The following is a 25,100-nucleotide window of genomic DNA, read 5'->3' as shown; positions in this document are numbered from 1 at the left end:
TTGCCCCCAGCCACATTTCCAAAAACACAATCAGGCTAAAGTTGGGTTGCTAATGAATTTTCATTCGCATTAAAGGAAAGCTTGGGCTCAGTTTTCCCCGGAAATTGTGGGTGCATTGGGGGCGGGTGGGCTCCGAAAGTCGGGGAAATGCCGCTTGCGTTCGGAACCCGGCTCCTACCCGTAGACTTCCGGGTTCCCCACTGTCGCGTCTGGGTGCGTGCGCGCCTCCCGAATGTGGAAGTCCCATCAGCAATTAAAGCCGGCGGGATGATACTTGACACAGTTGTTTAGACAGTTTAAGTAGTTGAACTACTTAATTTTCTCCACGCTGAGGCAGGGGTGCGATTTTGAAGCATCCTCAGCATATTTCTCATGCTACAACAGACGTGTTTCAGCCAGCAGCCAGTGGGACATTCAAATGTTTCTTTGACAGATGGGGAGCAAAGGTCACTTATTGCACCAGGGCACTCAGTTCTTTCAGACAAAGTTTTGGCTGCGAGGTCTTTGTGTTTGCACTGAAAATTCTTACTTTCCACTCAAAATTCTTCTGTTCACTCGTATTTAACTACTTTGCCGACCCCCTCAAACACGCACCATCAAGATGGGGGGTGGGGGGACGCCATGGCTGCATTCACCACTACATCCGAGGACAAGCAACATCATCAGCCTCGCCAGGCACGGCGTCCACCTCCAACACTTGGAGCTCCACAACACAGTGCTGTGCCACAGGCACCTGCACAAGAGCACAGAGGATAACAACAGAGAGGGGCACTGCTTGAGGAGGCCCCATCCACATGGAGGAGAGCAGCGGCTCACTGCGCTGCTCGTGAGGCCAGGGAGTCACTGATATGTGAACAGTTCTCCTAACATCAGAAAGTGTTTACAGTCCTGTCCTCACCCCACCTGGAAAGAGCAGTGCCTGCACCAGTTCGCCCATCCCTCCCTGCACAAAATAATCTTGCAACGACACATACACCCACTGTAAAGTGACCCACTGGGTGGCATCAAGTGTCGCCGTTCATGGTGAACCTCATGAAAGGGCCCTATCACAAAAGTCAGTCAAGAATGGGCAAGACGTGGCAGCAGTAACATTTAATGTCATTTTAACAAAATCTAAATATAAATGAAAAACATGACAGTCTGTCAAACACCCTTGTGCATACCTTTGTGCTCACAAAACCTTAGCCTTTCTCTTACGACTGCTTCTAGGTGGTGCATCCCCTGTGGCTGCAGTAAAGGTAGTGACAGGTTGCTCATGTTCATGCCCTGACTGCTTAGACGCTTTGGGCCTACGTCTTCTGGGTTTTGGAGCCCGTGAGGGCCTCTCCAAAGACTGCTCCGCCTGCACCTGTGCAGGGGCAGACTCGGCCGTCTGGAGAGGAGGCAGCATTGCGGGTACTGGTTGAGAGGGGGGCAATGGGTGAGATGTGGGAGCGCTTTGAATGGCGTCCCCAATTCCACGTCCCCTTTTGCCACCATCCCTCTGCTGGGCCAGGGCCACATCACTCCTACCACCCTGCTGGTCAACAGTTTGGAGGACATGTGTGATGCCTTGTATCGGTCTGCCGAACAGCTGTTGTCAGGGCCTGAATGGACTCATTTGTGAGCCATAGTTGAAGCTCAATGGAGGCTAGCCTTCTCCCCATTGTAGACATTCCCGCACTTACCTGTGACAGTATCTCAGAGATTCCCTCACGTCCCTGTGCCACCATTCCACTCATGCAGGAGTTGGACTCCTCCATCCCCTGCGCTATTGTGGAGAGTGCCCGTGGCACCATTTCCAGTACCTCATAAATATGCTGCTGTCCCTTGATCATTCTCCTTTTAAAGGATGGCCCTAAGGGTTCCGCATCTGTGTCCAGCTGAGCAGAGCCCGGAGAGGAGTGCTCCCACTGACGCGGCCTCGCCGCAGCTGCTCCAGCTACCAGTGACTGCTCGTGCTCACGTGTATGTTAACTCACCAGGTGCCAACGCAACTAACTGAGGACTAGGACCCACTGAGGTGCAAGTATCTGCACTGGTGGATGGCTCACTAGGACGTGACGGTGCGCCCTCAGAGGCCGGCAGGTCCTCTGAGGAATCGCCCTCTGCCGTTACAGCGGTCGCTGAAGGCTCTGTAAGAGAACAGAAGGCAATATTAAGCATCGTCACAGATGTGTCATGTTGCGATGAACATACTGAGGTGCTGAAGATGGCGGGGCATGTTAACATCAATTCATATTGTGTGTGATGAATGTTAAAGTTGTGTCACGAGACATTTGTCGGATGCCCGTCTCAGCGTCCCTGATGGACAGGCACTCGAGGGTTCGGCTGAGCTCCAGCGCCTCCTGCTCTGCTTCTGTGAGGACGACAATTTATTGCGGCCCCCTCCGGTCCTCGCCCTCTCCCGTGCATTCTGAGCTCTCTTCTCCTATAAGAGGAAAAAGTACAGATGTGTGAGTGAGTGAGTGATGGTGAAGTGGCCAACTGATGAATGCTTTGGTTTGGGTGAGGCTGACTTTGAAAGAGGGTGCAGGTGCGCAATCCGTCCGCTGGACAGCTTTCAGACGGCAAACCCAGGAGCCACGTTAAGTGGCACCAATTGAATCGCAATCGCCTGGGGATCAGACATTTTTTAATGGGCGGGTTACCTGCGCGCCCATTCAACACCCCCCCTCCCCCAGCTGCCATCCTGCCTCCACTCCAATATCTGGGCCCCTATCTCTGTAACCTCTTTCAGCCCTACAACCCTTCGAGATCTCTGCGTTCCTCTAATTCTGGCCTCTTGCGCATTCCTGATTTTCATCGCACCACCATTGGCAGCCATGGCTTCAGCTGCCTAGGCCCTAAGCTCTGGAATTCCCTCCCTAAACCTCTCCATCTCTCTGCCTCTCTCTTCCCTTAAAATGCTCCTTAAAATCTATCTCTTTGACCAACCTGTCCTAATATCTCCTTATGTGACTGTCAAATTTTGTTTGATAACGTCTCTGCAAAGCGTCTCGGGACGTTTTACTACATTAAAGACACTATACAAAGGCAAATTGTTGTTGTTGGAACAGAAGAATTCAAGCTATCATTGCCAGCCCCCCTTCAGTTTTGAACGTAGTCAACAGGTGACAACCTCTAGGGATGAAGTGACTGTACAGGTGGAGTGATATACAATGTTACATCACAGTTCCTGCAACACAATGGATGTTGATACCAGAAATAAAAGTTATGTGAGAATCAGCAGCTGAGAGACATTTTGGAGGATACAAAAAATATAATTGTGTCATGCCTATGGCATCACTTCATACTAAATAAGGTGCTAATATATTTCATATTGTGTTTTGCTAAACACTCTTGTATTTGCCAAAGTTTTTTCTCCCTTTTTAACAGCAAATGGCTTAAATCTGTCTGGCCTTCAAGGGTTAGTTGGCAAATCTAAATGCTAAAATCACCAAGTGTGTGGGGGAGCCTTGCCAACCAACAGTCTTTTCCGCGTTGTTAGTTTAGTTCTGAATCCATTGACTGACTTTGTTTATAAGAATTCATAGACATAAACGTTAAATTGATTTGGGCTTTAAGGCTCACTGAAAATGCGTTCCACATGTTGTCAAATGTCAGACAGATATTTTCCAGATGCCTCTATAAGTGGAGCCATGATTTTTGTTTTTCTGTGGCTACTAAAGTAAAATTTTCAGATTTACGCAGACCACTGATTCATTAAAAGCTTTAAAAATCTGGAGTGTTTTTTTCCTTTCTTTTTGTTTGTGACTTGTTAGTCCAGTGAGCATAGTGCTAGTTTCCTAGATGGTGGGGAGGAACGGGCTGCTTCCGTAATTCACCTGACATTGTTAGGAGGCATTACTTATCCACTGGTTGCCTGGGTTAGGACCCCCCACCCCCCCCTGACGTAATGTGTCATGGAGTGATGGCACTTGAGCTCACAATTAAGACTCTTAAAGGGATGTAATCCCGATCGTAGTTGGAGCACGCAGGGAGTGAACATAGTCGGGTAGTGATGCCCCAAGCTGTAAGCACAGGCAAACGGCATCTCCTAAGCGTCAAGTGGCACCTAAACACTGGCCATTGCCAACTCTCCTTGTCAGGTGTGTCTACGTGGTTCAGAAGAACCTTCACAAAGAGACCAAAAGAAAGGTTTTTTTTTAAAAAAGATTAATGTATATAAGATCTCATGATTGCAGAACATGATAATTCAGGTAGTATCGAAAGCTGGTGATCTCCTCGTCCCCCCACTATGTGAAAACCTGTGGGTGCATCACCGAAAAGAATCAGCAACACTTGTGGAGAAACATGTGTCCTGGACCATGATGCCCTCCCAGCTGGGAGAGGTTGTGTGGAGGTCAAAGGCTCTTGGGGAAACATCTGTAGTAATGCTGACCGTTGAAGTACAGCATAGGTTCACTCCAGTTACGGTCCTACTGCCACAGTTGGATTTCATGGTTGAGCAGTGCTTTATTTAGGATCAGGCTCTGGTTTTGATTAAGTGAAACCACCACAGTTTTTTTTCGCACCGATTTAATGCAAACAATATTTGAATAAACATTGATGTTTTTTACTGGTAGAATAAATCTTTAGCCCTGTGTTTGAAATTCCACCATAAACCTTTCTGGCAGTCCTGAATGCCCATTCGAGACAACCCCCCCTGACAGCCTGCAGCCATTCTGGCCCCTACAAACTCCTTTGAAGAAACCTATGTCCATCACTCTTAACAGAATCAAAGTACTATACAGTATGGACCAGAATGGAACACTCAGTGTAAGTTAACAAGCTGAAATTTTAGTCATGTTTTAAAGGGGCTTTTGTGATGGCTGTAAACATAATTTTTCACCTTACTGCTTGCAGCACTTAAGGCAGAATTTTACACACCCAGAGACTTACTTACATTTTGCTTCCATTTAGAAACAAGTTAAATGCATCTATGAAGGTCTCAGATTGATCTCCCGGGGTTGCTATTTTCTTTTTATAATCCCTCAGTGGAAGAATTGTTCATAATCCAAATCAGCAGAATCCTCCACAGCCCATAAAGCACAAGAATTTAGAGTGAGTTGGGATTAGCTCTCAATCTTCGTCAATCAGCCCGTTGTAATGGACTTCAGACTGCAAAGAGGAAGAGAAAACAAGAGGAAATCGACTATTTTAGAGTGCGGGGAAGCAAAATAAAACGGTTGTAATTTGGGTGTCAAAGTTAATTTGAGGTAAATTAATTACGAATCATTAATTTAAAAACATCACTTGGCCTAGTAGGTGACTGAACTGCCTGGTGTGGCACTGATCAGAAGGTCCCATGTTTGATTCTTGGTCTTCTCTTGCAATCTCCCTGTAGGGACCAGGAGTGGCTGTAGGTTCAGGAGTTGCTCAAAGTCATGGTCATTCAGGATTGCTGAAAAGGATCAGGTTTTGGCTATAATGGGCTCCACAGCCTGCTGAAACCAACTCTCAAAACTCACACATGGGCGGAACTTTCAATTTGGGCATAGAACGGGTGATATCAGATCGGTCGCCGTTACACACCCTGCCTGAATTTCCTTTCTATTGAAGTCAACGCAAGGCCGATCCGATATCGCCCATTTTATGTTTCTGTTTCCGTTGAAGTTTCTGCCCATGGTGAATGGCCACTGGGGCAAGGTTTGGAGGACTGCTGGCATCCAAGAATCTGTAGCCTAACAATCGTCAGTGTCTTAAGGGGAGGAAGTTGGGGGAACATGTTTCTTAAAAATACATAATATTTCAATTTCAAAATTTCTCACCGTTAACATTTCTTTAATACGAGCAGCTGATTGGCATCACTGAGAAAATAATTGCATGGTGGTGTTTAGCTGTTAAAGCATTTCATTTCATCAATAGGTAGAGCTATGTGTTTTCACAGAAGCTCTTCTTCACACAGGAAGTATGAGTGTTCAGTAAGATCATGTATCCACTGATCCTTCATTGGAAAGTATTCTAACGAGAGACAACTTTGCTCGTCACCAATGCTGGACGCACAACACGTACAGTGTACCTGAGGTGCCTGTGTGGAGAGAGGTGCCCACAATTTCCATGGCCTGGGCCCATTCCCCAGCACAGCCCTGCCATCCTCCCTGAGATGTTTTGGCAAATGAGGGAGGCTCATTAGCGGCAGGCAGTCAGCGATCACACTGTCCATAGGAATAAGATAAAGGATCTCAGTTTAAGAACGTAAGAGAAAACAAAAATCGCCTCGTCATGGACGTTCAATTGAAAATAGACAGCAATGCTGCATTAGGTGAAAAGTTAATCGATTGTAAAGGACAGGCTCTTGCTGTAATTGTTTCCTCCCCCCACCAAATTTCTTCCATTTTCGCTCCTCCTTTCCTAAAAGCTGTTTCATGCTGGAAAGTGGTTCTTTGGGCACCTGTAATATCTTGCCCGTGTGGGCCATTCTTCACGTGAGACTCTCTGCAGGCTTTGCCCATGAAGGGCATTTCAGCCAAGCCTGAACCTGCCGTCTACCTATCATAGGAACATAGGAACAGGAGTCGGCCATTTAGCTCCTCGAGCCTGTTCTGCCATTTAGTGAGATCATGGCTGACCTGTGACCTAACTCCATATATCCGCTTTAGCCCCATATCCCTTAATACCTTTGGTTAACAAAAATCTATCAATCTCAGATTTAAAATTAACAATTGAGCTAGCATCAACTGCTGTTTGTGGAAGAGAGTTCCAAACTTCTAGCACCCTTTGCATGTAGAAGTGTTTCCTAACTTCACTCCTGAAAACCCTGGCTCTAATTTTTAGGCTCTGTCCCCTAGTCCTAGTCTCCCCAACCAATGGAAATAGTTTCTCTCTATCTACCCTATCAGATCCCCTTAATAGCTTGAAAACGTTGATCAAATCACCCATTAATCTTCTAAATTCCAGGAAATACAAGCCTACTTTGTGTAATCTCGCCTCTTAATTTAACCCTTGAAGTCCAGGTATCCTTCTAGTAAATCTACACTGCACTCCCTCCAAGGCCAATATGTCCTTCCTAAGGTGCGGTGCCCAGAACTGAACACAGTACTCCAGATGTGGTCTAACAATCCATAATGTATTCAGTAGAGCATGCACTGTACCTTTAATCAAATGTAAGAGTTGCATAAAAAAGTTGTGGTCTTTGAACAGCTAAATTCTTTACAGCATTAGATACCAGAGAGTGAATTAAAGTCTGAGATGATAGCTGAGTGCATTACTTTATTCAGTAGCTCTATTCCAACATCCTAACCATTAAAACTATGTGGTCCCTTTAAGGCAGTGTACATCTGGTAGTAGTCTTCTAAAATAAATGACATTCTTTAGTTGTGAGATTCTGTCTAATGTAAGCATCCAATCACCAGCCGACCAGATCACATTATTCTAATAAATTATCTAGCAGTGATGATTGATGAAGTACAATTTTGTTTTATTACTGTACGATTAACTAATTGGAGGATTAATCTCGCCCTGGTCTGCAGATAATATAACTGCTATTTGTTCTGAACTTTTCTGACGCGCACTCTATCGATGATTATTCATTTATTATAAATCATTAGATTCCTGTAGAAGTACTTAGGAAACCTGCCCCTAATAAGTAAATTAAGCAATTGCTGAACAGTGGACCTGCATCCTCCATTCATCAAATTAACGGCACAGGTCAGTATGAGAGCTTGGGCCCAGGCACAGGTATGTGAATGAAAGAGCAGTCGCAGTACTATTGATAAATGGTGGTGCTGCTGGGCGCTGGTTAAGGGTGAACGAGCTCAAGTAGCCAAATGTTTAAAATTGGCCATTTTTGTGTCATTTGGCCCAAGGCATGTGTTTTGTACCTGTGATATATTTGCTATGAGCGCTAGGACTGAAACTAATTTCTGTGGTGAGAATTAGTGTACCAGTGGTTTATGAGCCAGGGATCTAAAGAATGGTAATACAGAGTACTCCGCTTCTCCCTGAGTCTTATGTGCCTGAAGGGATGTTGGTGCTTGGAAGACATTACTGACACATCGGTGGGGCCTTTTTCCAGGCATATCGAGTTCCTGAAATGGGCAGGAATTGAACTGCCTGTTCCAAAAAAAGAAAGAACTTGCATTTATATAGCACATTTCACGACTTCAGGAAGTCCCAAAGCGTTTTACAGCCAATGAGGTACTTGTTGAAGTGTAGTCACTGTTGTAATGTAGGAAACACGGCAACCAAATTTTGCACAGTGAAGTCCCACAAACAGCAACGTGATAATGACCAGATAATCTGTTTTAGCGATGTTGGTTTAGTGATGAGGGATATCTATTGTCAAGGACACCGCGGGGTTTCCTAAGAATGTCTAAAGCAGTCCAGTGATTTAGAGAAGAGTGCTGTGTCACCAGGTTGGTAGGTGTGGCATTCACAGACACTTTTTAAACATTTTTTTTAATAACTTAGTTTTTACAGAAACTGGGTAAAAACAAAATGAACTGAATCAGCAGAAATTCTCTCAGACATGTTGCTTTTCCTGGACTACTGCAGTCATGTCATCTCCCCAGAAAGTGAAGTCCTACCCATCAGATGGGGGCCCATAATCCAAACAAACACACCTTCATCTACTTCCTGCCTCTTTGCTCCCACTCGGTCCAGCAGTACATAGTTAATGACCCATCTGCGGACCACCTGACACCCTCTTTCACTGCTTTGTATTTTTTTCTCTCTCAAAGTTTTGCTGGATCATTTCTGTTTTTTGCTCAATAATGTGCAAAAACTTCCTGGGGGTAGTGTTTAGTTTAGTGCCCCCGATCACTGGGTGGTGGTGGCAGCAATGCTTATGCCAGGCCCTGCCATAGGGCAACTGAGCTGTTGACCTGCCCACACAAATCGCCAAAGGGTTCTTACACTTACAGCTCACCAATTGTGCAGATTTTGTGCCTGTCATTTACTCCGTTATTGTCAAATCCACCTGGGTATCAAGGTGTTGATTACAAGGAAACATTGATAGGAGTTGGGTGATATCAATTAGATATTGCTGGTGTGTAAAGCTTTCCCATATTCTTGAGTTGGGTCATTGAGAGCAGATTCCATATACTGTGTCCTCAGCAAGTACAGGTCTGATTGTAACATGACTGCTAACAGTTTTATGAGGTAAACTGTTTTCCCAAACAATTTTCTTTTCTTTTTCCCTTCCTCACCTAAAGCTGCGGACTCATGCAAAGTTGAGCCTGGGCAGCAAATCTACCTGGTTATTCAATCGTGGTGGGTTATCAAACTGAGGCTGATCCTTGATAATGACCTCCCCATAGCTTAGAAAGGAAACACTGAGGACTGTTATGCCACCGCCCATTCCTCCCCCTCTGCCTCCCATCCCCACTATGTATCTGGCTGAGATTTCAACACAGACCAGAAATCAAATCTGGGACCTTCCCATGGTATGCATTGTCCAGTGCTCCACCACATAGAGTGGGCCTATCTTGGTCTGCATTGTCCAGTGCTCCACCACATAGAGTGGGTCTATCTTGGTCTGCATTGTCCAGTGTTCCACCACACAGAGTGGGTCTATCTTGGTCTGCATTGTCCAGTGTTCCACCACACAGAGTGGGCCTATCTTGGTCTGCATTGTCCAGTGCTCCACCACATAGAGTGGGTCTATCTTGGTCTGCATTGTCCAGTGTTCCACCACACAGAGTGGATCTATCTTGGTCTGCATTGTCCAGTGCTCCACCACATAGAGTGGGCCTATCTTGGTCTGCATTGTCCAGTGCTCCACCACACAGAGTGGGCCTATCTTGGTCTGCATTGTCCAGTGCTCCACCACATAGAGTGGGTCTATCTTGGTCTGCATTGTCCAGTTTTCCACCACATAGAGTGGATCTATCTTGGTCTGCATTGTCCAGTTTTCCACCACATAGAGTGGATCTATCTTGGTCTGCATTGTCCAGTGCTCCACCACATAGAGTGGGCCTATCTTGGTCTGCATTGTCCAGTGCTCCACCACATAGAGTGGGCCTATCTTGGTCTGCATTGTCCAGTGCTCCACCACACAGAGTGGGCCTATCTTGGTCTGCATTGTCCAGTGCTCCACCACACAGAGTGGGTCTATCTTGGTCTGCATTGTCCAGTACTGCACCCAAAGCATGGGTTAGTCCGTAATGTCTCAACGGCTTCAGTAAGTCTGGGATTGGTTATCGGAAGGCTGCTTCTGTGTGACAGCATTGGTCACAACAGTTCCTGCAGCATATGAGTACATGTGTAGTATCAATGATACCGGTAGTACTTGCTCTGAAACACTTTACGTGATGATTACACTTTACAAACCGTCAAAATATCTCACTAGTTCTATATTTTGGGACAATTAACATTTTGATCTTTTTTTTCTCCACACAATTCTTGTCTCCTAGTACGGCATGCATGTGAGGCATTACTGTTGTAACCCATACAACATAAAGGGACGGTGCCTTCATACTGGGAAGTTTTCAGACAACCTTAGTTGCAGCCTTTCCTGAAACCCTCCATGCCTGGTTGATCATGTTCAACTTGCTGCACTGCAAATGTTTGCATTGAAGTTGCATGATTCTTAGCCATGTGCTTTTTAAAAAAAAACTATAGTCATAAACAATTGTTAATGACCGATGTAATTGGTGGTGTGACATAGTCATTAGCTCATAGCTTGTATACACCCTGCTCTAACGCAATCATAGTCTTGTAGGACACTATTTAATGATGGCACTCCCTTCAAATACTGTGTTTAATCCTCATTCATATCTTAGCCTCCAAAAAATGTCAAGTAAATGTACTCAGTATCACCTAGCATCTCCTCCACTACAACAACTGGCATTTATGTAGCACCTTTAATGTATTAAAACATCCCAAGGTGCTTCACAGGAGCGTTATCAGACAAAATTTGACACTGAGCCACATAAGGAGGTATTAGAACAGGTGACCAAAAGCTTGGTCAAAGAGGTAGGTTTTAAGGAGCGTCTTAAAGGAGGAGAGAAAGGTGAAGAGGTTTAGGGAGGGAATTCCAGAGCTTAGGGCCTAGGCAGCTGAAGACACAGCCGCCAATGGCGGGGTGAAGGAAATCAGGGATACGCAACAACACCCTGTGCACCATCGCACTACACCAGCACACCATTCCATCAGGTATTTTACCTGAACTTTAAACATCCGATTTCTTCCTTTACAGTGAACCCCAAGAAATCTTTTAATTCTGAATGGCAGCTTTCTGCAGTCGGCATTGTGTCTGACAATGATTCAATTCTGTTCATTATAGTGCCACCCAATGGCGGGATTCACGCACTACAATATAATGTCAGAATATTTGCTTTAGGACTTAGGGTTTTCTGTTACCTCAGAGAGTAGGTTTTAAGTGAGACCAAAGGAGGACTCTCCCCTACTTCAGAGAGTAGGTCATAGGCCCAGTGAAACTTTTGAACACAGGCATAGCTTTCTTCAGCTCAGCTTTGAAAGTTTTCTCTTCAAATTGCAGAAATTGCTTCCTCTCCAGAGCTGATCCAGTAAGGAGGCTTTGGGTCACTTTAACAGTTCCATCCATTTAATCTATTCACTTCTCAGTTACAATCATTAAATCTTTTTAAAAAGCACAACATGATAAATATCTGTGCTTTACTGATATTTCTGTTGCCACGTAAAGTGCATTTAAAGTAATCGGAGAATGTTGCACTGCTTGATGATATACGTTAGCTGGACACTAACAGAGAAACACATATCAGCTTTTACAATGGTGAGAATGAGGGTGAGGCTGTAAACAGAAAATTATCCTTCTACATTTTGCAAGAACAGGTTCCCATAGAAATAAATATTGAAAGTGCTGGCTTTTAGAACATTGCTAGGAAGAAAATGTATCTTCTTATGTACCTCAGGACATCTTAAAGCATCCACATATAATGAATGACTTTCAAAAGCGGCCATTGTTGCTATGCAGACAAAAGCATCAGCCATTTTGCACACAGCGAGGACTCAAACAGCAATGAGATGAATGACCAATTAATCTATTTTTGGTAAAGTTGGTTCAGAGAGGAATGGTGACAAGGACACTGCGCTTTTTCAAATAGTGCCCAGAAGCAGGTAACGGGGCCTTGCTTTCATCCGAAGGATAGCAGCTCCAACAATGTAACACTCCATCAGTACTGAGCTAAAGTCTTAGTCTAGATTATGTGCTTATGTTCTGGAGGGGGGTTGACCTCCAAACGCTCTAACTAGGGTCTTGAGGGAAGTGGCAGTAGGGATTGTGGATGCTTTGGTGATAGTTTTCCAAAATTCCCTGGACTCAGGAGAGGTCCCGGCAGATTGGAAAACTGCTAATGTAACACCGTTATTTAAAAAGGGTAGTAGGCAGAAGGCTGGAAATTATAGGCCAGTTAGCTTAACATCTGTGGTGGGTAAAATTTTGGAGTCTATTATTAAGGAGACAGTAACGGAACATTTAGATAAGCATAATTTAATAGGACAAAGTCAGCATGGCTTTATGAAGGGGAAGTCATGTCTGACAAATTTGCTTGAGTTCTTCGAGGATATAACGTACAGGGTGGATAAAGGGGAACCAGTGGACGTAGTGTATTTAGACTTCCAGAAGGCATTCGACAAGGTGCCACATAAAAGATTATTACTTAAGATAAAAAATCACGGGATTGGGGGTAATATTCTGGCATGGGTGGAGGATTGGTTATCGAACAGGAAGCAGAGAGTTGGGATAAATGGTTCATTTTCGGACTGGCAACCAGTAACCAGTGGTGTTCCACAGGGGTCGGTGCTGGGTCCCCAACTCTTTACAATCTATATTAACGATTTGGAGGAGGGGACCGAGTGCAACATATCAAAATTTGCAGATGATACAAAGATGGGAGGGAAAGTAGAGAGTGAGGAGGACATAAAAAACCTGCAAGGGGATATAGACAGGCTGGGTGAGTGGGCGGAGATTTGGCAGATGCAATATAATATTGGAAAATGTGAGGTTATGCACTTTGGCAGGAAAAATCAGAGAGCAAGTTATTTTCTTAATGGCGAGAGACTGGAAAGTACTGCAGTACAAAGGGATCTGGGGGTCCTAGTGCAAGAAAATCAAAAAGTTGGTATGCAGGTGCAGCAGGTGATCAAGAAAGCCAACGGAATGTTGGCTTTTATTGCTAGGGGGATAGAATATAAAAACAAGGAGGTATTGCTGCAGTTATATAAGGTATTGGTGAGACCGCACCTGGAATACTGCATACAGTTTTGGTCTCCATACTTAAGAAAAGACATACTTGCTCTCGAGGCAGTACAAAGAAGGTTCACTCGGTTAATCCCGGGGATGAGGGGGCGGACATATGAGGAGAGGTTGAGTAGATTGGGACTCTACTCATTGGAGTTCAGAAGAATGAGAGGCGATCTTATTGAAACATATAAGATTGTGAAGGGTCTTGATCGGGTGGATGCGGTAAGGATGTTCCCAAAGATGGGTGAAACTAGAACTAGGGGGCATAATCTTAGAATAAGGGGCTGCTCTTTCAAAACTGAGATGAGGAGAAACTTCTTCACTCAGAGGGTGGTAGGTCTGTGGAATTTGCTGCCCCAGGAAGCTGTGGAAGCTACATCATTAGATAAATTTAAAACAGAAATAGACAGTTTTCGAGAAGTAAAGGGAATTAGGGGTTATGGGGAGCGGGCAGGAAATTGGACATGAAGCTGAGTTCGGATCGGTCAATGCCCTGTGGGTGGCGGAGAGGGCCCAGGGGCTATGTGGCCGGGTCCTGCTCCGACTTCTTGTGTTCTTTAGATTTGTGGTTGGGATCAGATCAGCCATGATCTTATTGAATGGCGGAGCAGGCTCGAGGGGCCGATTGGCCTACTCCTGCTCCAATTTCTTATGTTCTTATGTTCTTAACTCAGAGGCGAGAGTGCTACCAACTGAGCTCAAGCTAACTCTTAAAGAGGTTAAGATCTGCACACTGTGTCACTTATTTACTTTCACGATAAATGATGTTAGTACTGCCTCACTATCCCTGTGTAAAACTTGTCCCTATGGCATGGTACCTATTTAAATAGCAAAATGATATCAAATGGTGGTGGTTGGGGTAGCTGAAGGTTTTCCCCAGGGTCTATGAATGGATGCACATGGAATGTTAGCAGAAACAAATACCATGGCATCCCAGGCTACATAAATTATGCAGCACAAAGTACCATGACCAGAGGACAGAGTAACATTCACAGTAATTGGTGAGAGACTTCACATGGTAGTAGAGTTGCTACAATTTACCTCTTTTTCTCTAGTTGAGGGAAGGAAAAATCAGTCAGTGTTTCCAGTCTTGATCGCTGTCAGTTGACCCCCCCCCCCCCGAAGAAGTACATGCTTGTGGAGGTCCGGTACGGACAACACTAGACTCAACTGTCATGTTCCCCACCCATTCCCACACATGATTTAAGAGTGGTCACTTGGGGGAGGTTCCAGAGGGCTGATTGCACCCACAGAACTTTACCTCAGCATCAGCCACCACCTCCAGGAGAAGAGGGAATTAAATAAATGAAAGGGTTGACTTCATCATTGGGAACAGTTCTATGAGACAACTACTCACGTTAATGGCAAAATCTGCCACTGTAAATCCGTCATGAAAAATCGGAATTGTTGCTGATGTGTTTGTGATCCTAAGGCTGTTTCTTTCAGTGTTCCTAGTGGTATGTATTGTCAGTTGTTAATTAAGTGCAGCAGATTGATTGTTTGCACGTATTGGTAATAGCTTGTCTGCAGATTAGAGGCTTGAACCTTGTGTTGAACAGTATAACTTTTATATCCTCGTCATTCTAAATTAACACTGGCAGAAGTAAGCTTGTTAATTGTCAGTACAAAGTACTGAAGATTGCCTTACTTCGCCTAATTAATTACCTTGTCTAGAGTGGAATGTTAATTCAGATAAATGATTGAGCCACTTAATACTTTGAAAGCTTCCTTCAAGTAATCTGTGAGCTTTCTGCCCTTAAGATACAAATTAATGATTCTTATCAGAGGCTGTAGTAGCGCTTCTAAAGCACAGGGAAGACAGTAAAATTGAAAAGGCAACCTGCTTTCACTGTCATTCAAAGTTGCATTTTTATTTCGACGACAGAAAATAGATTCCTCAAGTTCTCAAGCCATTTGATTATCAACAAATTGATATAAAAATATAGAAACACACATAATGGACTTTGCATAGTTGGCTGGCTTTTATGTGTTACTTCCATTTGAAGAGAGTTTCTTATTGCAGTCAACCTCCGAATAATTTTAGGCCGAAGCCTCTGAACTTGACGCTCTATTTTGAAAATTCAGGGTCCCTTGCTGCAACTAATGATTCCTTTGCATTTTACCTCATCGCACTTATGTGCTACCTGTATGCCAGCCTCTATGTTTTCTCTTTACCCTCACACACCTTCTTGCCTTGCCTTCTCCATGCACCTTTCATGCATGAATAGACTCATTGCATGAGCATAGTGAAGTGAAGGCAGAGCAGCCCTTTCCCCATCACTCACTTCTTAAAAAAAAAGTGCTTTCAGGAAAAAGATGCAGGTAAGGGGGAATGGATTAGTTGTCTGAAGTGTAGGCCCAAGCTACAAGCTTGCACGTCACCAGAGATGTGTGGCTGTGCTTTTGTGTCATATAGCCTCTGCTGTGATTGTAGTAAGTTCCGTTATCAAGTGCAGACAAAAGTCCTGGAATAATTAAAGGAACGATAGAATGCTACAATGGCCTTAGGATCTCTCGGGGTGGCTGAGTTAAAATGGGCTGAATGGCCTTCCTCGTCCATAACTGTCTTGTGATCATGTGAACTTCCTGTGGGAACCCCAGTGGGGTTCCGCAGGGCTCAGTATTAGACCCCTTGCTTTTTGTGGTATATATTAATGATTTAAATGTAGGGGGCATGATTAAGAATTTTGCAGATGATACAGAAATTGGCCGTGTGTTTGGATAATGAGGAGGAAAGCTGTAACCTGCAGGAAGATATCAATGGACTGGTCAGGTGGACAGAAAAGTGACAAATGCAATTCAATCTGGATAAGTGTGAGGTAATGCATTTGGGAAGGGCAAACAAGGTCAGGGAATGCACAATAAATGGGAGGATTATGAGAGGTGTAGAGGAACAGAGGGACCTTGGAGTGCATGTCCACAGATCCTTGAAGGTAGCAGGACAGGTTCATAAGGTGGTTAAGAAGGCATACGGGATACTTTCCTTTATTAGCCGAGCCATAGAATACAAGAGCAGGGTCATGCTAGAACCGTATAAAACACTAGTTAACACTGCTTGTGTACTGCGTACAGTTCTGGTCACCACATTGCAGGAAAGATGTGGTTGCACAAGAGAGGGTACAGAGGAGATTTATGAGGATGTTGCCAGGACTGGAGAATTTTAGCTGTGAGGAAAGATTGGATAGGCTGGGGTTGTTTTATTTAGAACACAGAGGAGGCTGAGGGGAAATTTAATTGAGGTGTATAAAATTATGAGGGGCCTAGATAGAGTGAATAGGGAGGACCAATTTCTCTTAGCAGAGAGGTCATTAACCAGGGGGCATAGATTTAAAGTGATTGGTAGAAGGATTAGAGGGGAGCTGAGGAGAAATGTTTTCACCCAGAGGGTGGTGGAGGTCTGGAACTCACTGCCTGAAAGGGTGGTAGAGGCAGAAACCCTCATCACATTTAAAAAATACTTGGATGTGCACTTGAAGTGCTGTAACTTACAAGGCTGCGGACCAAGTGCTGGAAAGTGGGATTAGGTTGGATAGCTCTTTTCCGGCGGCACAGACACGATGGGCCGAATGGCCTCCTTCTGTGCTGTAAATTTCTATGATTCTATGTGGCTCCTGATTTTTTAAAAAATGGCTTAATTGTAAAACTATGGATACAAAAGTCAGTTCGACAAAGCAGCTCCAAAATGTTGGTATATTGTATGACTGAGGTTCAGTGGTGAGTTTTGTTCAATGTCTGTATTTATGTTCAACATTGTCCTTCCCACGCAAGTTAAGATGGGGAACACTACATCACTGCAGGAGCAAACACATTTATTTGACACAGTGGTCATGGCCGAACAGTTTATTCACCCTTCACGTAATATGCTTGAATGCTTTACAGATAGAGCATCTCCAGACCTGAATGCTTACTTCCAGGAGAGAACAGCAAGCTGTCACAACATTACATCTTGCCCACCGGAAAGTGACCACTCCTATAAATTGAAGAATAAACAGAGACCAAAGTCTCAATATCCTGGGAAGCAGATGTGCAGCGCTCCCATCTAAAACATGTGGGAGCCTAGTTACAATATGCAAATTGGGGTACTACGTCATATTTAACGGCAATTTTCGTCTCCACTGGACGGTGAATAAAATAATCAATAAAGTCTTTATCCACGTATGCATCTCCTGACCACCTGCTGCTGGCCCTTGCATGGCCTCCTTGCCCAGGATTGCCTCCCCCTCCCTTTAAAGCTCCATTTCTAGCATGGCTCCTCAAGGAGCTGCCAGATTTCCCACTCCTCCCGGTCAGCGAGCTTTCCCTCACTGATTGTATTGACGCACGGCCGAGGAAATGATTCGGGTCTCACGCCAACCTCATCGGGTGGGCATGGCAGATGCCCCACCCACCGTCTGCCCGAATTATGCGCTGGTTGAAAATCACTCTGGAATAGTTTACCACAAGTGGCCATTGAGACCAATTGTACAAAAGAGAAAGTACAAAAGGAAGGGACAGGAAATGGGGTTAAAGTCGATACATTCAGTTGAAGAGCTAGCACCAGTTCAGGCACAATGGGACGAGTAGCCTCCTTCTGTGCTATAATTTCTGTAACTCTATGCAACAGTGCTCACTTAGTGCTGCCTATTGATGTGCACAATAGGAAACACGCTGAAGTGAAGATCTACTTACTGCACACCCATTATTGATGGTTGTAATCTTTACTTCCATTGAGTTATAACAACAATCACACTGCTTCAAAGTAATTAATTTCACATGATGGACATGTCGGAGAGATGTGATAAGATTTTGTGGAGGTGCAAGTTTTTCTGTCTAATGGAGAGTGGCTAGATGCAGTTGTGTGTGCAGATGGGTAAATGGGACTGTGCAGGATTCACAGCGGGGAACTGTGGAATAATTCTAGGGATTTAATTTCCTCGGATGGTACACTAGTTAAAGCATCTGCATAAAGCTCCATTGTGTACTATTTAACTGGAGGAAATTAAATCGCTGAGTTTCACAAGTGAGAACCCCCTTCGTAAATCAGAAGTGATGGTCATGGATGAGATTATACAGGTATTTTTCATAACAGGACAAATAACATTTATAAAATTCAGCATGCCATGGACCCCCGCTATATATCCTTTCTGTCCGTCAGTGCATTTACAATTCAGAGGAGAATAATTAGGATGGAATGTTCTTGCTTATTGCAGAACAATGGTCCCCCACACAATCTCAGTGAATTCATTGTTTGTTTCCTGGTTTGCTTGGGTTTCACGACTGCAGCTATTTATATCTTATTACATTTGCACCCCATCTGCTGCCTGTCGGTGTTTGTGAGGGAATAGCAATTGAGTTCTGCCGAGATAGGACTAAATGTTATCCAATTGGACCTTCCTTTCTACATGTACTGCATCTCAGACAAAGGGAGGTATGTGCACCTCGGCCTGTAGACTCTGGTGTGGGAGGACTGGTGGATGGGTCCTCTGCTGCTTCCTCCAGAAAGCAGTGCAATAGGTGGAGAAACCCTTTGTAGCACACTTGGAGCTACCGGGGGAAAAAGGCAGCAGCACAACCATTGCTACAATGGCTGCTGAACACCTCAGTAACAAAGAAACAAGAAAAGAAATGTCTTGAAATTTTGAAAAACAATCTTTTTACTGAGTTCTTTCAATAAACTACTATATGCAGTTCAGTCCCCAGTAAGCGTGGATGTTTTTTATATGTGGGCAGATTAGATGAGAGCGTTAGACACACGCAAACATAAGAAAATTGGGAGGGATTTTATTCAAACATTCAAATTGAGCTCCTGCCTATTTCTGATGGGAGCTTCCCGCAGCCATCAAATCCCCGACTAAAAGTGTGCACATTGAGCAAAATGGGTGTTCATGCTTCATGTCTGCCTCATTTTCCAATCGATAATGTCCAAAGTTCGGACTTTACTGATTGGAGAATCTGTGCTAATGTGTTGTGCATTGCCTGCGTTGTGAACAATGAATTGCAGTCTAAAGCTCTTTGAACTAAAAATGCAGGAAGTATATAGACGGTACAAAGTATGACACAGTTGAGCTTTGCCACTTGAATAGCAGGCTATTAGAACAGAAAAACCTTTCACCTCAGACATAACAGCCAGGCAGAACATGCAGCCTAAGGTTGAAAAAATGTTGAGAAGGAAATCTTTGGAAGGATGGGAATGTTTTGATTAATGCGCTCCAAATATGAACTGATGTCAGTGTTTTCCTGTAAGTGAATGTGTGTAATTTTGCATGAAATCACAAGTGTTGATGCGTGTTGCCTAAATGTTAAAGATAAATTGGCATTGACCTGAGATTCATGACAGTAGCACAGTGCTGTATGTATGATCACTTGATCAGGCAGAAGAATCAATGAAGTGCCTTGAATCTGGGGCAAGCGTTGGGAAACTTGGCTAAATCATAACTGCTTGAGAAAGCAGCAGAACTAAAATGTTGAGGCTGTATGAAAGGATTAGCAGGCTGCTCCACTGTTTAAAAAAAAATCTATTATTTTTGCATTCACCTGGCAAGGTGATGCTGGTGATGTAAATCATTAAAGTAAATTTTTATCATAGGTTCATGGGTTTTTTGTGTTGGTGAATGGGTAAAATCCAATTTGCTCCTCATTTTTGAAAAATAAATAATTTCCTTGTTAGTTCTCTCTTGTCTGTGCTGAAAATCATCTCACATCAAGTGAAATCATTAACAGAGAATTGTCTTGAGGTGATTTCAGAGTTTATGTAATGTGATGTGTGTTGAAAATATATTTAGATAATGCAATGTACTTCAACAAACTCAAATATCTTCATAGAAGCTGATTTGATATATAATTTGACCGGCTTTGCTTTCATACATTTGAGGCCAAATAGAGTTTATTACACGAACTGGCCACCTTTACAATTTTCAGATTTATCCAAATCTGACTTCAATCAGCCTCAGTTTCTGTTCTTGCCCATAGAAATGCCTACATTTAAGGTTTCTTTTAATGAAAAATAATAGAATTGAAAAAGACCGTGTAAATAATTGAGGGTTGCCATCTCCCATTTCTTTAATCCCTTGCTTGTTTTCTTGAGTTGTAGTGATGTTCCAAATAAAATCTGGTGCAATGTGGAGTGCTTTTCTAAGGTTGGAGCTGAGGCACATTGTTGGGGCAGAGTAGAGGGCACTTTATTCAGCATCTGCCTCTGGTCGACCTGACCTGGGAGTGCTCAATGTTGATACTGGGTCCCTGAAATTGCAAGAATTCCATTTTCCAGAATGAACATCTTTCGCCTTGCAGAGCACAAAAATACTTAAATAAAAGAAAAGATGTTGGGGTGTAAGGGGTGATTCTGCAATCTTACATTTCCAGCAGGGAATCTATGCTCAGAGGGACTGCCTGTGCTATTGCCGAGAGTGCAGGATTGTAGAATCAGCCCTCTTTTTTTCATCAGTCGCTAATATAAGTGAGAACGTTAGCACATGGATAAAATAAGGAAATTAGTTAGTAACTTTTTCACTCACATTAGTGGTCAGATGAAAATAAACCTGGTTATTTGTTAACATGGAGATACAGCAGTATCTGACATTGAGCAATAAGTGCTGTGTTTTTTGCACACTATGAAGTAATTCCACTTTTGTTTTCTGCCATGAACATCACAAACAAAGATAGCACCTTCATGGGATTCAAGGTCTTGCCTTAATTTTCTTTTAAAACTGTTAAATGGATGGGTATTCACTTTGGGTAGACAATAACAACTTGCATTTATGTAGCACCTTGAACATAGTAAAACATCCCATGGTACTTCACAGAAACAAATGAGACAAAAATGAACACCAAGCCATATAAGGAGATATTAGGACCAAAACCTTGGTCAGAAGTAGGTTTTAAGGAGTGTCTTAAAGGAGGAGAGAGAGGTGGAGAAGAGGAGAGGTTTAGGGAGGGAATGCTAGAGCTTAGGGCCTAGATGGCTGAAGGCACGGCCGCCAATGGTGGGACAAAGGAAATGGGGGATGCATAAGAGGCCAGAGTTGGAGGAACGCAGAGTTCGAGGGTTGTAGGGCTGGAGGAGGTTACAGATATAGGGAGGCCAATGCCCATTACAGTCCGGCAATGTGATGAGCTGCATGCCTTTGCTTGTTATTTAGCAGTGTGGCCAGTTGTATCAGACCAGTTGCAGGGCCCTTTCTGCTCCCCCCCACCACCCCCCACCAGCTTTTTCCCCTGCCTTTCCTCTCCTCAAAGTGCTGACTATTCTTGAGAATGCAGTTGCACGGGGCCAAGCAACCTTAAGTACCTCACACAGTATAAAAGAGCTTTCTAATTACAGAAACCTGGGAATTGCTGCAGGGGTTTATACACTAAGAAGATGCCAGAATGGTTCAGCAATACAGCATTTGCAGCAAGTGGAGCCCGAGGGCCACTACTGTGAATGGTATTGCTCAGTTTTTAGAAAACCCTATTGCATGTGTTGCACTGGAACGCATAAACAGACAGCATTGATTTTTGTTATCATCCCTTTAAGCACTGAGGTATAATAAACACATTAAAGGCCTTTCTGTGGCCATGGCAACAGATAGTAGTACTGTAAAATACTTGGAAGAAAAGGCTGTCAAATTTGAAATGGCGTTAGGTCAGGGCGGAAGTTAGCTTGATTGTGGTAGAAGGGCATGGAAAGGAGAAGTAGTGAGTCAAAATTCTGATAATGGATCAGTCAGTTTTGCAAAAACGCAGTTGCTCCCTGAAGATAGGCCGGTTATAGACAATTCAAGGGCAGGCCTGGTACTAGGCAATAATGCATTTGCAAGGTTCAGGTGATGACATGAACCACAAGTGCAAATTGGAGGCAGTTTATCAATGTCAGCTATACCTTTATGATGTATTCCTGGAAACATGATTCTATGTATTTGTTCTTTATAATGCAGACAATAGGACAGATTGAACAGATGGCTACCGTTTGAGGAAGCAATTTAGACACAGGGAAGGTAAAGTCTGATTGACACAAATGAAGATAACTCATGTGTATTCCACTGTTTGTAGTTTACCATTTTGTGCTATAAAATACAGCATCTGCTTGTATAATAATAAAGCATAATCAGTGGCTAAGAGACGACCAGTTGACGAGTTCATGTTGCATCTTAAACAGGAAGGCTTGTTTCATCGCACTTAAGATGCAAGGTGGAGAGGTCTGAGTTACGAGGAGAGGCTGGAGTGGTGAGAGATTTATCCTCTTAAATGGAGAAGGATGAAGTTGATTTGACAGGATGCTCAGAATGGTTAAAGGAATAGACTTGGATTATTTCCATCAGTAAGTAAGTCGAAGACACAAAGGCCTCGAATTAGCTACCATGCCACCTTTGGTGCTTTTTCTGCGCAAAATCGAGGCAGCTAAAAGGCGAGGAAACCATTTCCACCAGTTTTCTTTCCACAAATCGGTCCCTTTAAGTTTACTAACGCGATTTGCCCTTCGCCATGATCTGCCTGCCGAGTCCCCAGCCGCTTCATTATGATAATGAGAGCCAGAGGCCCTGCAGCACCGAATCTCCTGATTTTTACACTAACAATGCACTAGGGATAAGTTCAAACCAGAGGTATAAGGTGCAGCTGCTCCCAGGATCAGCTGAGACAGGCAGAAGTAAGGAGTTTCTGAGCCTGAAGAGTGTGGAGAGTTTTGAGTAGCAATTACTGCAGCTGGGAACACATTTTTGGAGTGATAGCACAGCCGTACTTCTGACAGTGTGAGACCACTGCTAGAATTGACCCCTCCTCCACCCACAGCAAAACTGCTCAGGAAAAGTTATGACATTTCCTATAGGCAGACTTTGTATACGACTATCATGGTAGAGGAGATAAAGTGTGAAGATCTCCCGGGCTGCGAGCCCCATTCCGGAAGACTCCCAGGAATTCCGGAGGGTGAGCAACGCTATACAAGAGAGAAGTACATTTGTAAGATAATGGCATTGGTAATGGTGATGATGGCAGGAGAGATTAATGCTGACACAATACCAAGTAAACCAGTGATAGGAGAGATTAGACACTGATACAGTACCAAATCGACCAGTGATAGGAGAGATTAATGCTGACACAGTACCAAGTGAACTAGTGATAGAAGAGATTAGAGATTAAACACTTGGATGCAAGGAAATGAAAATTAATCAGGTTCTTTAATGAGCGGCTGATCTACTGTGCCAGTTTACTGCCATAGGAACATAGGAACAGGAGTAGGCCTTCAGCCCCTCATGCCTGCTCCGCCATTTGATAAGATCATGGCTGATCTGTGATCTAACTCCATATATCTGCATTTGGCCCAAATCCCTTAATACCTTTGGTTGCCAAAAAGCTATCTATCTCAGATTTAAATTTAGCAATTGAGCTAGTATCAATTGCTGTTTGCGGAAGAGAGTTCCAAACTTCTACCACCCTTTGTGTGTAGAAATGTTTTCTAATCTCACTCCTGAAAAGTCTGGCTCTAATTTTTAGACTGTGCCCCCGACTCCTGGAATCCCCAACCAGCGGAAATAGTTTCTCTCTATCCCCCTATCTGTTCCCCTTAATATCTTTTCAACTTCGATCAGGTCACCCCTTAATCTTCGAAACTCTCGAGAATACAATCCCAATTTGTGTAATTTCTCCTTGTAACTTAACCCTTGAAGTCCGGGTATCATTTTAGTAAACCTATGCTGCACTCCCTCCAAGGCCAATATGTCCTTCCGAAGGTGCTGTGCCCAGAACTGCTCACAGTACTCCAGGTGCGGTCTAACCAGGGTTTTGTATAGCTGCAGCATAACTTCTGCCCCCTTGTACTCCAGTCCTCTAAATATAAAGGCCAGCATTCCATTAGCCTTCTTGATTATTTTCTGCACCTATTCATGACACTTCAATGATCTATGTACCTGAACCCCTAAGTCCCTTTGGACATCCACTGTTTTTAACTTTTTACCATTTAGAAAGTACCCTGTTCTATCCTTTTTTCATCCAAAGTGGATGACCTCACATTTGCCTACATTGAATTCCATTTGCCACAGTTTTGCCCATTCACCTAATCTATCAATATCCCTTTGTAATTTTATGTTTTCATCTACACTGCTTACAATGCCACCAATCTTTGTGTCATCGGCAAACTTAGATATGAGACTTTCTATGCCTTCATCTAAGTCATTAATAAATATTGTGAATAATTGAGGCCCCAAGACAGATCCCTGCGGGACTCCACTAGTCACATCCTGCCAATGTGAGTACCTTCCCATTATCCCTACTCTCTGTCGCCTTTCGCTCAGCCAACTTCCTATCCAAGTCCGTACTTTTCCCTCAATTCTATGGGCTTCTATCTTAGCTAACAGTCTCTTATGTGGGACTTTATCAAATGCCTTCTGGAAGTCCATATAAATAACATCCATTGACATTCCCCTGACCACTACTTTAGTCACCTCTTCAAAAAATTCAATCAGGTTTGTTAGGCACGACCTACCTTTCACAAATCCATGATGGCTCTCTCTGATTAACTGAAAATTCTCGAGGTGTTCAGTTACCCTATCCTTAATTATAGCCGCCAGCATTTTCCCCACAACAGTTGTTAGGCTAACTGATCTATAATTCCCTGGTTTCCCTTTCCTTTCTTAAAAAGCGGAGTGACATGTGCAATTTTCCAATCTAGAGGGACGGTTCCTGAATCTAGAGAACTTTGAAAGATTATAGTTAGGGCATCTGCTTCCTTTAAAACCATGGGATGGAAACCATCTGGTCCTGGGGATTTGTCACTCTTTAGTGCTATTATTTTCTTCATTACTGTTGTTTTACTTATGTTGATTTTATTGAGTCCCTGTCCCCGATTCAATATTAGTTTTCTTGGGATTTCCGGCATGCTATCCTCTTTTTCTACTGTAAATACTGATGCAAAGTAATTATTCAACATGTCTGCCATTTCCCCATTGACAATGACAATGACAGTATCCCCACTTTCAGTTTTTAAGGGGCCAACACTGCTCCTGACCACCTTCTTTTT

General features: G+C 43.7%; 1 protein-coding gene across 4 annotated transcripts in view; it reads left to right on the top strand.

Annotated features, from left to right (window-relative positions):
• The window catches only part of auts2a (activator of transcription and developmental regulator AUTS2 a), a 986,792-nt gene that overhangs the window by 195,778 nt on the left and 765,914 nt on the right, over positions 1–25,100 (top strand). The window lies entirely within an intron of this gene.

Source organism: Heptranchias perlo, chromosome 28 (assembly GCF_035084215.1).
Source record: "Heptranchias perlo isolate sHepPer1 chromosome 28, sHepPer1.hap1, whole genome shotgun sequence".
In the NCBI taxonomy this organism is placed as follows: domain Eukaryota; kingdom Metazoa; phylum Chordata; class Chondrichthyes; order Hexanchiformes; family Hexanchidae; genus Heptranchias; species Heptranchias perlo.
Note: the sequence above shows the minus strand (reverse complement) of the source record. Positions and strands in the feature narration are given on the sequence as shown.